Here is an 11469-nt window from a genome sequence, read left to right as displayed (position 1 = left end):
ATTGCTAATTTGTAGACACACCAATCAGGTTTAAGCATTATAAAAATGCAGCAGGTAGGTTCACCTGCCTTCAACCAAAATGGAAGGAGTCAGAAGAAGAGTGAGGGTGAGAGGAGGAGTACACAGAGGAGGAGAAGGAGGTAGAGGAAGAGGTAGAGGCCGAGCCAGAGGTCGAGGAAGACCTGAAGCAGGAGGAGAATGTGCACAAAGAAGAAGAGGACCAAACTTATCAAATTACATTCGTGCAACACTAGTGGACCACGTTGTGAACCATGGATTGACGCTGAGGGAGGCTGGACTGAGAGTTCAGCCAAATCTTAGCAGATATACAGTGGCATCTGTCATAAGGACTTTTCGACAGGAAAACAGGTAAAAGAAGATCTGTCTACAGTTACAGTAATCAGCCGCTTATTGTATGCACCATATCAGCACTTGTGATACCCCTTCCTGTGACATTGTACAGTAAGTTACATGTATTATTCTCTACATAGGATTGAGGGTCGGGAACGACAAGGAGGAAGGGGGCCCATATTCACGCAAGAACAAGAGAGAGAGATAATAAACATGGTTTTGGCCAATAATGCTATCAGGCTCAGAGAACTACAAGCCAACATTATCGGTGACCATGCCATTTTCAATAATGTCCATCAGGTCTCTCAGTCAACACTGGCACGCATCCTGAAAAGACATCAGGTTCAAATGAAACAACTTTATAGAGTGCCTTTTGAGCGGAATTCAGAGAGGGTCAAACGGCTGCGGCATGAGTATGTGGAGGTTTGTATTGTTCACTTTAGCACTGTGATGTTGCATATTGCACACATTACTTTTTTACATTGACTGTATACTAGACCTATCCTGAACTACACAATCTTGTCTTGCAACTTGGGGGTAACATCACCCTTTGCGCTGCCATTTCACAGCATGGGGTTCTCCTCCGTCATGCCAAAATGGGCCCTTACAACACACCTCACATTCTCGCATTTTTGGACCGATTGCAACACATCGTCACAGCAGGTAATGAAATGCACCAGATGCAATACACTGTCATCTGGGACAATGTGTCATTCCACCGCTCTGCTTTGGTCCAGAACTGGTTTCAACACCATCCACAGTTGACAGTACTATACCTTCCACCATACTCTCCGTTTCTAAACCCTATCGAAGAGTTTTTCTCTGCATGGCGGTGGAAGGTTTACGATCTCCAGCCCAGGCTCAGGTACCCCTCATTCAGGCATTGGAGGACGCCTGTGACCAAGTCGACGCCGCAGCTGTGCAAGGATGGATTCGACATTCAAGACGGTTTTTCCCACGTTGTCTTGCTAATGAGGATATTGCTTGTGATGTTGATGAAATTCTCTGGCCAGATCCAGCTAGGCGAAGAGATAACGTATAGTATGTTTACTGTAGTATTTTCTGTACAATATTGTCCGTTTTTTTCTGATTATTTTTTATGTTTGTTGTTGTTGTTATTTACTGTAATTGTAACCTGTACTGGATACAGTATTTTACATTTGTCTGTTGTCTGCTGAGCTAACAGTGTTATGCACACTACTGTAGTAGCATGAAAACTGGGACATGTTTTGTTGTGATTCTACATGTTGACATGTTGACTGATTTGGGTATATGGAGAGAAATAAATGATATTTTCTTCAGTCTGCAGCATTGGTCTTGTGTAGTGTTTGTATAGTTGCACTTTATCTGTGTACTTCATTTACAGTACTCTAATCACTGACAATTAGACTTGCTAAAAGTGTTTTATGTTAGCAACAGCAGTGTGTAACTGGTTCAAAAAGATTGAAGTCATATGAAATGTGTGTTTCGTATGGTAACAAAATATTGTTTTTATGAAGTCGTGTATAGTTTTGACAAAAGTGTTCCATTTTGCAAATGATCTGAAGTGTTGTGCTACTTTGGTGTAGGGTTGTGCTAATTGTGTGTAGTGTTTTGACAAACCGGGCCCTGTTTTCAAAATTGTGCTTAAACAATAAAAAAAAAACTGTAATCTATTCTAACCTTGAGCCAAAGAATGTACATACATAGATCATTCATAGATCTCTACATAGATCTTTCTATTTTTATTTTCTTTTGTGTTATTGACTGTACGTAAGTTTATGTGTAACTCTGTGTTGTTGTTTTTGTTGCACTGCTATGCTTTATCTTGGCCAGGTCGCAGTTGTAAATGAGAACTTGTTCTCAACTGGCCTACATGGTTAAATAAAGGTGAAATAAAAATAAAATAAACAAAAAATGAGGGAGAGCAGAAGGCAGACCAATGTGTGTGTGTGTGTGTGTGTGTGTGTGTATGTATGTGTGTGTGTGTGTATGTGTGTGTGTGTGTGTGTGTGTGTGTGTGTGTGTGTGTGTGTGTGTGTGTGTGTGTGTATGTGTGTGTGTGTGTGTGTATGTGTGTGTGTGTGTGTGTGTATGCGTCTCTCTATTTGTGTGCATGACAAATAAAGAGATGGAGAAATAGACAGTCTCCCAGACTCCAACTATGTTTGTGTGTATCTACGCTTTGCACTCCCCTCCCCTGAGTAGATGATTAATTTCATGATCAGATCTAATCCTCCCATTCGAATGAGGGGCAGAACTTTAAGTAGGTTTGCAATCGAGCCCTCAGAACAGCAGCTCGTCCCCAGCCTCCAGCCAGCCTAGCCTAGACGAGGAGGAGCAGCCCAGAAGCTCTCAGGAACAAAACCCATTTGTGCATCCGCTGTCTGCATCCCAAGCTTGTTAGATCCAACACTTCAGTGTTCCCGATGGAGTGGACACACTCAACGTAAAAGTAACTGTAATGGCCATCACACAGACAGCTCACACTCCCAGCACTTGAGATGAACAGCAAGGTACACTCTCCCCATCCCATTAAAGACAAAAAATGCACTTCTACTTCGATTGGCAAACAAAAAAGCAATCAAAAACATGGTTTCAGTCTTTGTTTGTGTAACTTCTACCCGGCTGTATTGACAAGAAGTTCCTCTGTAAGGTCATTGAAGTCCAACTGTCTATAACAGGGGTAGGCAACCCTGTTCCCAGAGTGCCACAGCTACTGCAGGATTTGTTCCAACTAGGCACCACACCAGACCAACTGAGCAAATTGATCAGTTCAGTGATTGACTAAATTGAACACACCTGGTATCCAGTTTGGTTAAATCAAAAACATGAAGTGCCTGTGGCACTCCAGGACAAGGGTTGCCTACCCCTGGTCTATATCATTATTGTAACCCTCACAGTTTATATGGGTGGGCACTATAATGTAACCCCTCTCTCCATGTGGAGTACTCAAGTCGTTTCTTCTTGTTCTTAGAAAATTGTGTGTAGTTTTTCACTCCATCATTCATCATAAAATGTTAGACAGAGAAGGACCATTTGTTACAGCATTCAACAAAAACCTTCATGTGATTGATCAACATACCTGTACTTGAGATAGATAAAATAAGAAGATTCTTCCTTAAAACCTGTTTGGGATAGGGGGCAGTATTTTCACAGCCGGATAAAAAACATACCCAATTTAATCTGGTTACTACTCCTGCCCAGAAACTAGAATATGCATATAATTAGTAGATTTGGATAGAAAACACTCTAAAGTTTCTAAAAACTGTTTGATTGGTGTCTGTGAGTATAACAGAACTCATATGGCAGGCCAAAACCCGAGAAGATTCTATACAGGAAGTGCCCTGTCTGACAATTTGTTCTCCTTCTAGGGCAACTCTATCAAAAATACAGCATCTCTGCTGTAACGTGACATTTTCTAAGGCTTCCGTTGGCTCTAGGAAGGCTCCAGAAAGTGGAATGAGAGCTCTCCAGTCTCTGGGCGAAAAACAGCAGGGGTTTTTGTGAGTGGTCCTGCTGAGAACAATGACACTGAGGCGCGCGTGCACGAGACGACTCCATGTTTTTCTTTCAGTGTTTGAATGAACACAACGTCGCCCGGTTGGAATATTATCGCTATTTTACAAGAAAAATAGCATAAAAATGTATTTTAAACAGCGTTTGACATGCTTCGAAGTACGGTAATGGAATATTTTGAATTTTTTTGTCACGAAATGCGCCGGCGCATCACCCTTCGGATAGTGACCTCAACGCACAAACAAAACGGAGCTATTTGGATATAACTATGGATTATTTCGAACCAAAACAACATTTGTTGTTGAAGTAGAAGTCCTGGGAGTGCATTCTGACGAAGAACAGCAAAGGTAATCCAAATTTTCTTAAAGTAAATCTGAGTTTGGTGAGGGCCAAACTTGGTGGGTGTCAAATTAGCTAGCCGTGATGGCCGAGCTATGTACTCAGAATATTGCAAAATGTGCTTTCACCGAAAAGCTATTTTAAAATCTGACACCGCGATTGCATAAAGGCGTTCTGTATCTATAATTTTTAAAATAATTATTATGTTTTTTGTGAACATTTATCGTGAGTAATTTAGTAAATTCACCGAAAGTTTTCGGTGGGTATGCTAGTTCTGAACATCACATGCTAATGTAAAAAGCTGTTTTTTGATATAAATATGAACTTGATTGAACAAAACATGCATGTATTGTATAACATAATGTCCTAGGAGTGTCATCTGATGAAGATCATCAAAGGTTAGTGCTGCATTTAGCTGTGGTTTTGGTTTTTGTGACATATATGCTTGCTTTGAAAATGGCTGTGTGATTATTTTTGGGAGGGTACTCTCCTGACATAATCTAATGTTTTGCTTTCGCTGTAAAGCCTTTTTGAAATCGGACAGTGTGATTAGATTAACGAGAGTCTTGTCTTTAAAATGGTGTAAAATAGTCATATGTTTGAGAAATTGAAGTTATAGCATTTTTGAGGTATTTGTATTTCGTGCCACGCTATACCATTGGATATTGGTGAGGTGTTCCGCTAGCGCAACGTCTGTCCCTAACAGGTTAACCTGTTAGGGCTAGGGGGCAGTATTGACACGCCCAGATAAAAAACGTACCCGATTTAATCTGGTTACTACTCCTGCCCAGTAACTAGAATATGCATATAATTATTGGCTTTGGATAGAAAACACCCTAAAGTTTCTAAAACTGTTTGAATGGTGTCTGTGAGTAATACAGAACTCATATGGCAGGCCAAAACCTGAGAAGATTCCATGCAGGAAGTGGCCTGTCTGACAAATTGTTTTTCATCTTGGCTCTTTTTATTGAAGACTGAGGATCTTTGCAATAACGTGACACTTCCTACGGCTCCCATAGGCTCTCAGAGCCCGGGAAAAAGCTGAACTATATCGAGGCAGGCTCTGGCTGAAACACTTTATCGCGTTTGGCAAGTGGCCGATCAGAGTACTATGGGCTTAGGCGCATGCCCGAGTCGACCGAATGCTTTATTTTCTTTCGTCTGTTTACCTAAACGCAGATTCCCGGTCGGAATATTATCGCTTTTTTATGAGAAAAATGGCATAAAAATTGATTTTAAACAGCGGTTGACATGCTTCGAAGTACTGTAATGGAATATTTAGAATTTTTTTGTCACGAATTGCGTCATGCTCGTCACCGTTATTTACCCTTTCGGATAGTGTCTTGAACGCACGAACAAAACGCCGCTGTTTGGATATAACTATGGATTATTTTGAACCAAACCAACATTTGTTATTGAAGTAGAAGTCCTGGGAGTGCATTCTGACGAAGACAGCAAAGGTAATAACATTTTTCTTATAGTAAATCTGACTTTGATGAGTGCTAAACTTGCTGGGTGTCTAAATAGCTAGCCCTGTGATGCCGGGCTATCTACTGAGAATATTGCAAAATGTGCTTTCACCGAAAAGCTATTTTAAAATCGGACATATCGAGTGCATAGAGGAGTTCTGTATCTATAATTCTTAAAATAATTGTTATGCTTTTTGTGAACGTTTATTGTGAGTAATTTAGTAAATTCACCGGCAGTGTTCGGTGGGAATGCTAGTCACATGCTAATGTAAAAAGCTGGTTTTTGATATAAATATGAACTTGATTGAACAAGACATGCATGTATTGTATAACATAATGTCCTAGGGTTGTCATCTGATGAAGATCATCAAAGGTTAGTGCTGCATTTAGCTGTGGTTTGGGTTTATGTGACATTATATGCTAGCTTGAAAAATGGGTGTCTGATTATTTCTGGCTGGGTACTCTGCTGACATAATCTAATGTTTTGCTTTCGTTGTAAAGCCTTTTTGAAATCGGACAGTGTGGTTAGATTAACGAGAGTCTTGTCTTTAAAATGGTGTAAATTAGTCATATTTTTGAAAAATTTTAGTTTTTGCATTTTTGAGGTTTTTGAATAACGCGCCACGGGATTACACTGGCTGTTACGTAGGTGGGACGATTTGGTGCCACCTAGCCCAGAGAGGTTAATAGGCATACTACGTGTTGATGGTATAGACGTGCCTTTTCAATCAGGTGCCTTTTTAGTCAGTGTTGTTACTATCACTAACTTTAGCACACGTTACAGCAGAGATCCTCTGTTTTCCATAAAGAGGCTATAGAAGGCCAAGAAATGGTCAGAGAGGCGATTCCTGTATGGAATGTTCTCAGGTTTTGGCCTGCCATATGAGTTCTGTTATACTCACAGACACCATTCAAACAGTTTTAGAAACTTTAGAGTGTTTTCTATCCAAATCCACTAATTATATGCATATTCTAGTTTCTGAGCAAGAGTGGTAACAAGTTGAAATCGGGTACATTTTTTATCCGGCTGTGAAAATACTGCCCCCTAGCCCCAACAGGATAAGAAGAATAGACGAGCAATGGACATTGGACCGGTGGAAATTTGTCCTTTGGTCTGGAGTCGAAATTGGAGATTTTTGGTTCCAACTGCCATGTCTTTGTGAGACGAGATGTGGGTGAACGGATGATCTCTGCATGTGTATTTCCCACCATATAGCATGGAGGAGGAGGTGTTATGGTGTGGGTGTGCTTTGCTAGTGACACAGTCTGCGATGTATTTTGAATTCAAGGCACACTTAACCAGCATGGCTACCTCAGCATTCTGCAGTGATACGCCATCCCATCTGGTTTGGGCTTAGTTGGACTATCATTTGTTTTTCAACAGGACAATGACCCAACACACCTCCAGGCTGTGTAAGGGCTATTTTACTATAAATGAGAGTGATGGAGTGCAGCATCAGATGACCTGGCCTCCACAATCCTCCGACTTCAACCCAATTGAGATGGTTTGGGTTGAGTCGGACTGCAGAGTGAAGGAAATGCAGCCAACATGTGCTCAGCATATGTGGGAACTCCTTCAAGACTGTTGGAAAAGCATTCCCGGTGAAGCTGGTTGAGAGAATGCCAAGAGTGTGCAAAGCTGCCATCAAGGCAAAGGGTGGCTACTTGAAGAATCTCAAATATATATAAAATAGATTTTGATTTGTTTAACACTGTTTTAGTTACTACATAATTCCATATGTGCTATTGAATAGTTTTGATGTCTTCACTATTATTCTCTGTAGAAACTCGTAAAAATAAAGAAAACCCCTTGAATGAGTAGGTAAAACTTTTGACTGGTAGTGTATATTTCAAGATGTTGTGTATTCCTGGAAGTAATCAGAATTCATGCAAACATTACAGTTTTTTTTTAAAAGAACATAGCTTGTCCAAAAAAAGTGGCATATTTCAGGATGTTGTGTATTCCTGGAAATAATCAGAATTCATGCAAACATTACAGTTAAAAAAAAAGAACATAGCTTGTCCAAAAAAAGTGGCACAATTTACCCCAGGTATGGGGTAAGCTATACATTTCTGTACTGAATGAAATATTACCACAATTCAACACAATCACAATCACTTTTTTGTCTTTTAGTCATTTAAAACATCTTTTAACACAGGCTTAACACCTACCAAATACTTTGTACTGTTTTTTAACACTTTCATCATAGGAAAGGCCCTGTTGTTTCCTCAGATCCCAGCTAAAATACCTTGCATTTCGCCTGGGAAGAAAATACTTACATTTGACATTGGCTCAACCATTGGCTCAACTTACCCCATGGCCATTGGCTCAACTTACCCCAAGGTAAACAATTTGACTATATTAGCCCACACAGCTACAAGATGCACTTTAATGCTTGGTTTAGTACCTCATATTGAAGTTTATAGAGTCTGCAAATGATGTATAGAGCAATCTTACAATTATTTACTTTGGTTTAGATACAAGCATCATGAAACCTCTAACACAATACTTTCATTTGACTTGCTTACCACTTTTCTAATGTGGTTTCTTCCTACACAGACTCCATGAAATGAGTACCTCTTCCTAAATATTTGGTCAAATTATACGTTTTGTGTATGGTTTCCTAGAAACAAGTGTAGCTCAACTTTCCCTTTGGCTCAACTTACCCACTCTCCCTTACAGTATTTACATTTCTTATCGAAGTATGGAAACCCAACTGAAAAGGTCAACTTACAGCCTCATGGTGATACTCTGGATGTTTTTGCACATCTCTTTCCCACTCGCCATCTCTAATTTATTCATCCAGTCTCTCACACCCTCCTTCTCTTTATCTTGCACTACCCTGTCCTGTGTTGACCTCAGTTACAGAACTAGCTGCCTGGAGCAAGGTCCATTGGTGGGAAATGCTGTGTCCATTTCAGGAGAGCTGCATTCCAGTCATCAGGGTACCACTAGGCACTATATGATGTTTTATGAACCATATCGAAGAAACATGTTGTGATGAGAGCCATGTCCAGCCCATATTTCTGAGACTGTAACAATGAATTGCCCTCTCTTACCTTGAATAAAGTGTGAACAAGACTGAAAAATATTTTTCTCAACGAAATTGAGTTCGTTACTACAAATAAATTAGCCTGCCTGAAGATATGGGCCTTCTTGCATTGATAATAGGTTTCTCTGATCAAATTGTTCTGATTCCATGACCAACAATTGATTAGTATAAACATACCATTTTTTCTAAATGCATTTATCAGTTATGCATAATGCTACTTTTTACATAGCATAATATACAGTAATATGACTAGATATTTATCAATTTCTATTGTGGGTTCGGTTTTAGGTCATCTAATACAAAGCTAGTGTGTCCATGAAATGGGGTTACATTATTGTTTGTTATGCAATCTGTACGTCCTTTGGTGTTTGTTTCCAATTGCCCCTACTGCATATATTCATAGAGAAATGTGGACAGTATATCTTCATGTAGAAGTGTGCATATATAACACAGTAGTGACAGATTAATGCAAAGTCATTTTTTACAACATGTCATGCTACGTTGCTTTAGCACAAGATATTTGATTAACAGCTAGAATTCAATTCTATGCCATTTTACACTTTGTGCATCCATGGTTGATCAAAAGATTGATTCTGTTTTTAAGTTATGTTTGACTGCAGAGAGAGAAGGGAGAGAGAAAGAAAACACAGCATTTGCCAATTGCTTGCATTCTTTTAGACCCGAGAACCAAGAGAGCAGAGAGAACACATCATCTTTTGCCCAGAACTAAAGTACTTGTTTAAAAAATCCCCAAAACGTTGCCAGGGGTTTAAAAGGTATTGATTTTTCCTTTCAGTTTATGTGGCAAGGAAAGGCACATGGAAATGCACTGTAGAACTGAGCTACTGTACAATAAAATGGGTAGGTATTCTCAAACATTACAGGGAATTTCTTTAATGTATTTATTTGTCAATCCAATATCTAGTGTGTGGTTGCTTTGCTTTCCACAGTATACATAAATGTAGTGTCTGTGTGTTTAGTCTCATCTTGGAAACTCCCAGCCACAACATTTTTGGGGTTCTGTTTTTTAATCAATAGGTACAGACATACTGTATCTAATACATTAAAGAAGAATAAAGCTGAAGTTCTGTATTGAAGTGTCTTTTTCTAAGTGGGTCAAAGAGATTTCCTTTGATAACAGATGGTGTTTGCTTTCCAGTGGTAATGAACAAATGTGTTCAGTAGAGACACATGCTCCTGACTTATAATAGTGTTATTATGCATGGGAGGTCCCCTTCTAATCATGATAATCCTCCCTGATTATAAATGATAAAACTAATAGAGAAATATTTTGACTTTATTTTACGGGAAATATATACTAATAGATAAATATTAATGGCTAGGCGGCAGTATTTTCACGGCCGGATAAAAAACGTACCCGATTTAATCTGATTATTACTCCTGCACAGAAACTAGAATATGCATATAATTATTAGCTTTGGATAGAAAACACTCCAAAGTTTCTAAAACTGTTTGAATGGTGTCTGTGAGTATAACAGAACTCATTTGGCAGGCCAAAACCTGAGAAGATTCTGTACAGGAAGTACCCTGTCTGACCATTTCTTGGCCTTCTTGATTATCTCTATCCAAAACAGGGGATCTCTGCTGTTATGTGACACGGCTCCCATGGGCTCTCAGAAGGCGGCAAAAAGCTGAATCGTGGCTTTGCAGGCCCTGACTGAAAAACAGTAGCGCGTTTGGATAGTGGCCGGTCACAGTACTATGAGACTCAGGCTCGTGCACGAGTCTACTCCATGTTTTATCTTTGAACGAAAACCACCACTCCCGGTCGGAATATTATCGCTTTTTTACGAGAAAAATGGCATAAAAATTTATTTTAAACAGCGGTTGATATGCTTCGAAGTACGGTAATGGAATATTTAGAAATGTTTTGTCACGAAATGCGTTGTGCGCGTGACCCTTATTTACACTTCGGATAGTGTCTTGAACGCACGAACAAAACGTCGCTATTTGGATATAGCAATGGATTATTTTGAACCAAACCAACATTTGTTATTGAAGTAGCAGTCCTGGGAGTGCATTCTGATGAAGAACACCAAAGGTAATCAAACTTTTCTAATAGTAAATCGGAGTTTGGTCAGGGCTAAACTTGGTGGGTGTCAAAATAGCTAGCCGTGATGGCTGGGCTATCTACTCAGAATATTGCAAAATGTGCTTTCACCGAAAAGCTATTTTAAAATCGGACACCTCGATTGCACAAAGGAGTTCTGTATCTATAATTCTTAAAATAATTGTTATGTTTTTTTGTGAACGTTATCGTGAGTAATTTAGTAAATTCACCGGAAGTGTTCGGTGGGAATGCTAGTTCTGAACGTCACATGCTAATGTAAAAAGCTGGTTTTTGATATAAATATGAACTTGATTGAACAAAACATGCATGTACTGTATAACATAATGTCCTAGGCGTGTCATCTGATGAAGATCATCAAAGGTTAGTGCTGCATTTAGGTGTGGTTTTGTTTTTTGTGACATTATATGCTAGCTTGAAAAATGGGTGTCTGATTATTTCTGGCTGGGTACTCTGCTGACATAATCTAATGTTTTGCTTTCGCTGTAAAGCCTTTTTGAAATCGGACAGTGTGGTTAGATAAAGGAGAGTCTTGTCTTTAAAATGCTGTAAAATAGTCATATGTTTGAAAAATGGACGTTTTTGTATTTTTGAGGAATTTGTAATTCGCGTCACGCCTATCATTGGATATTGGAGCAGGTGTTCCGCTAGCGGAATGTCCAGATGTAAG

Source organism: Salmo salar, chromosome 01 (assembly GCF_965601325.2).
Source record: "Salmo salar chromosome 01, fSalSal1, whole genome shotgun sequence".
Lineage (NCBI taxonomy): Eukaryota > Metazoa > Chordata > Actinopteri > Salmoniformes > Salmonidae > Salmo > Salmo salar.
The sequence above is the reverse complement of the archived record's forward strand: the minus strand, read 5'-3'. Positions refer to the sequence as shown.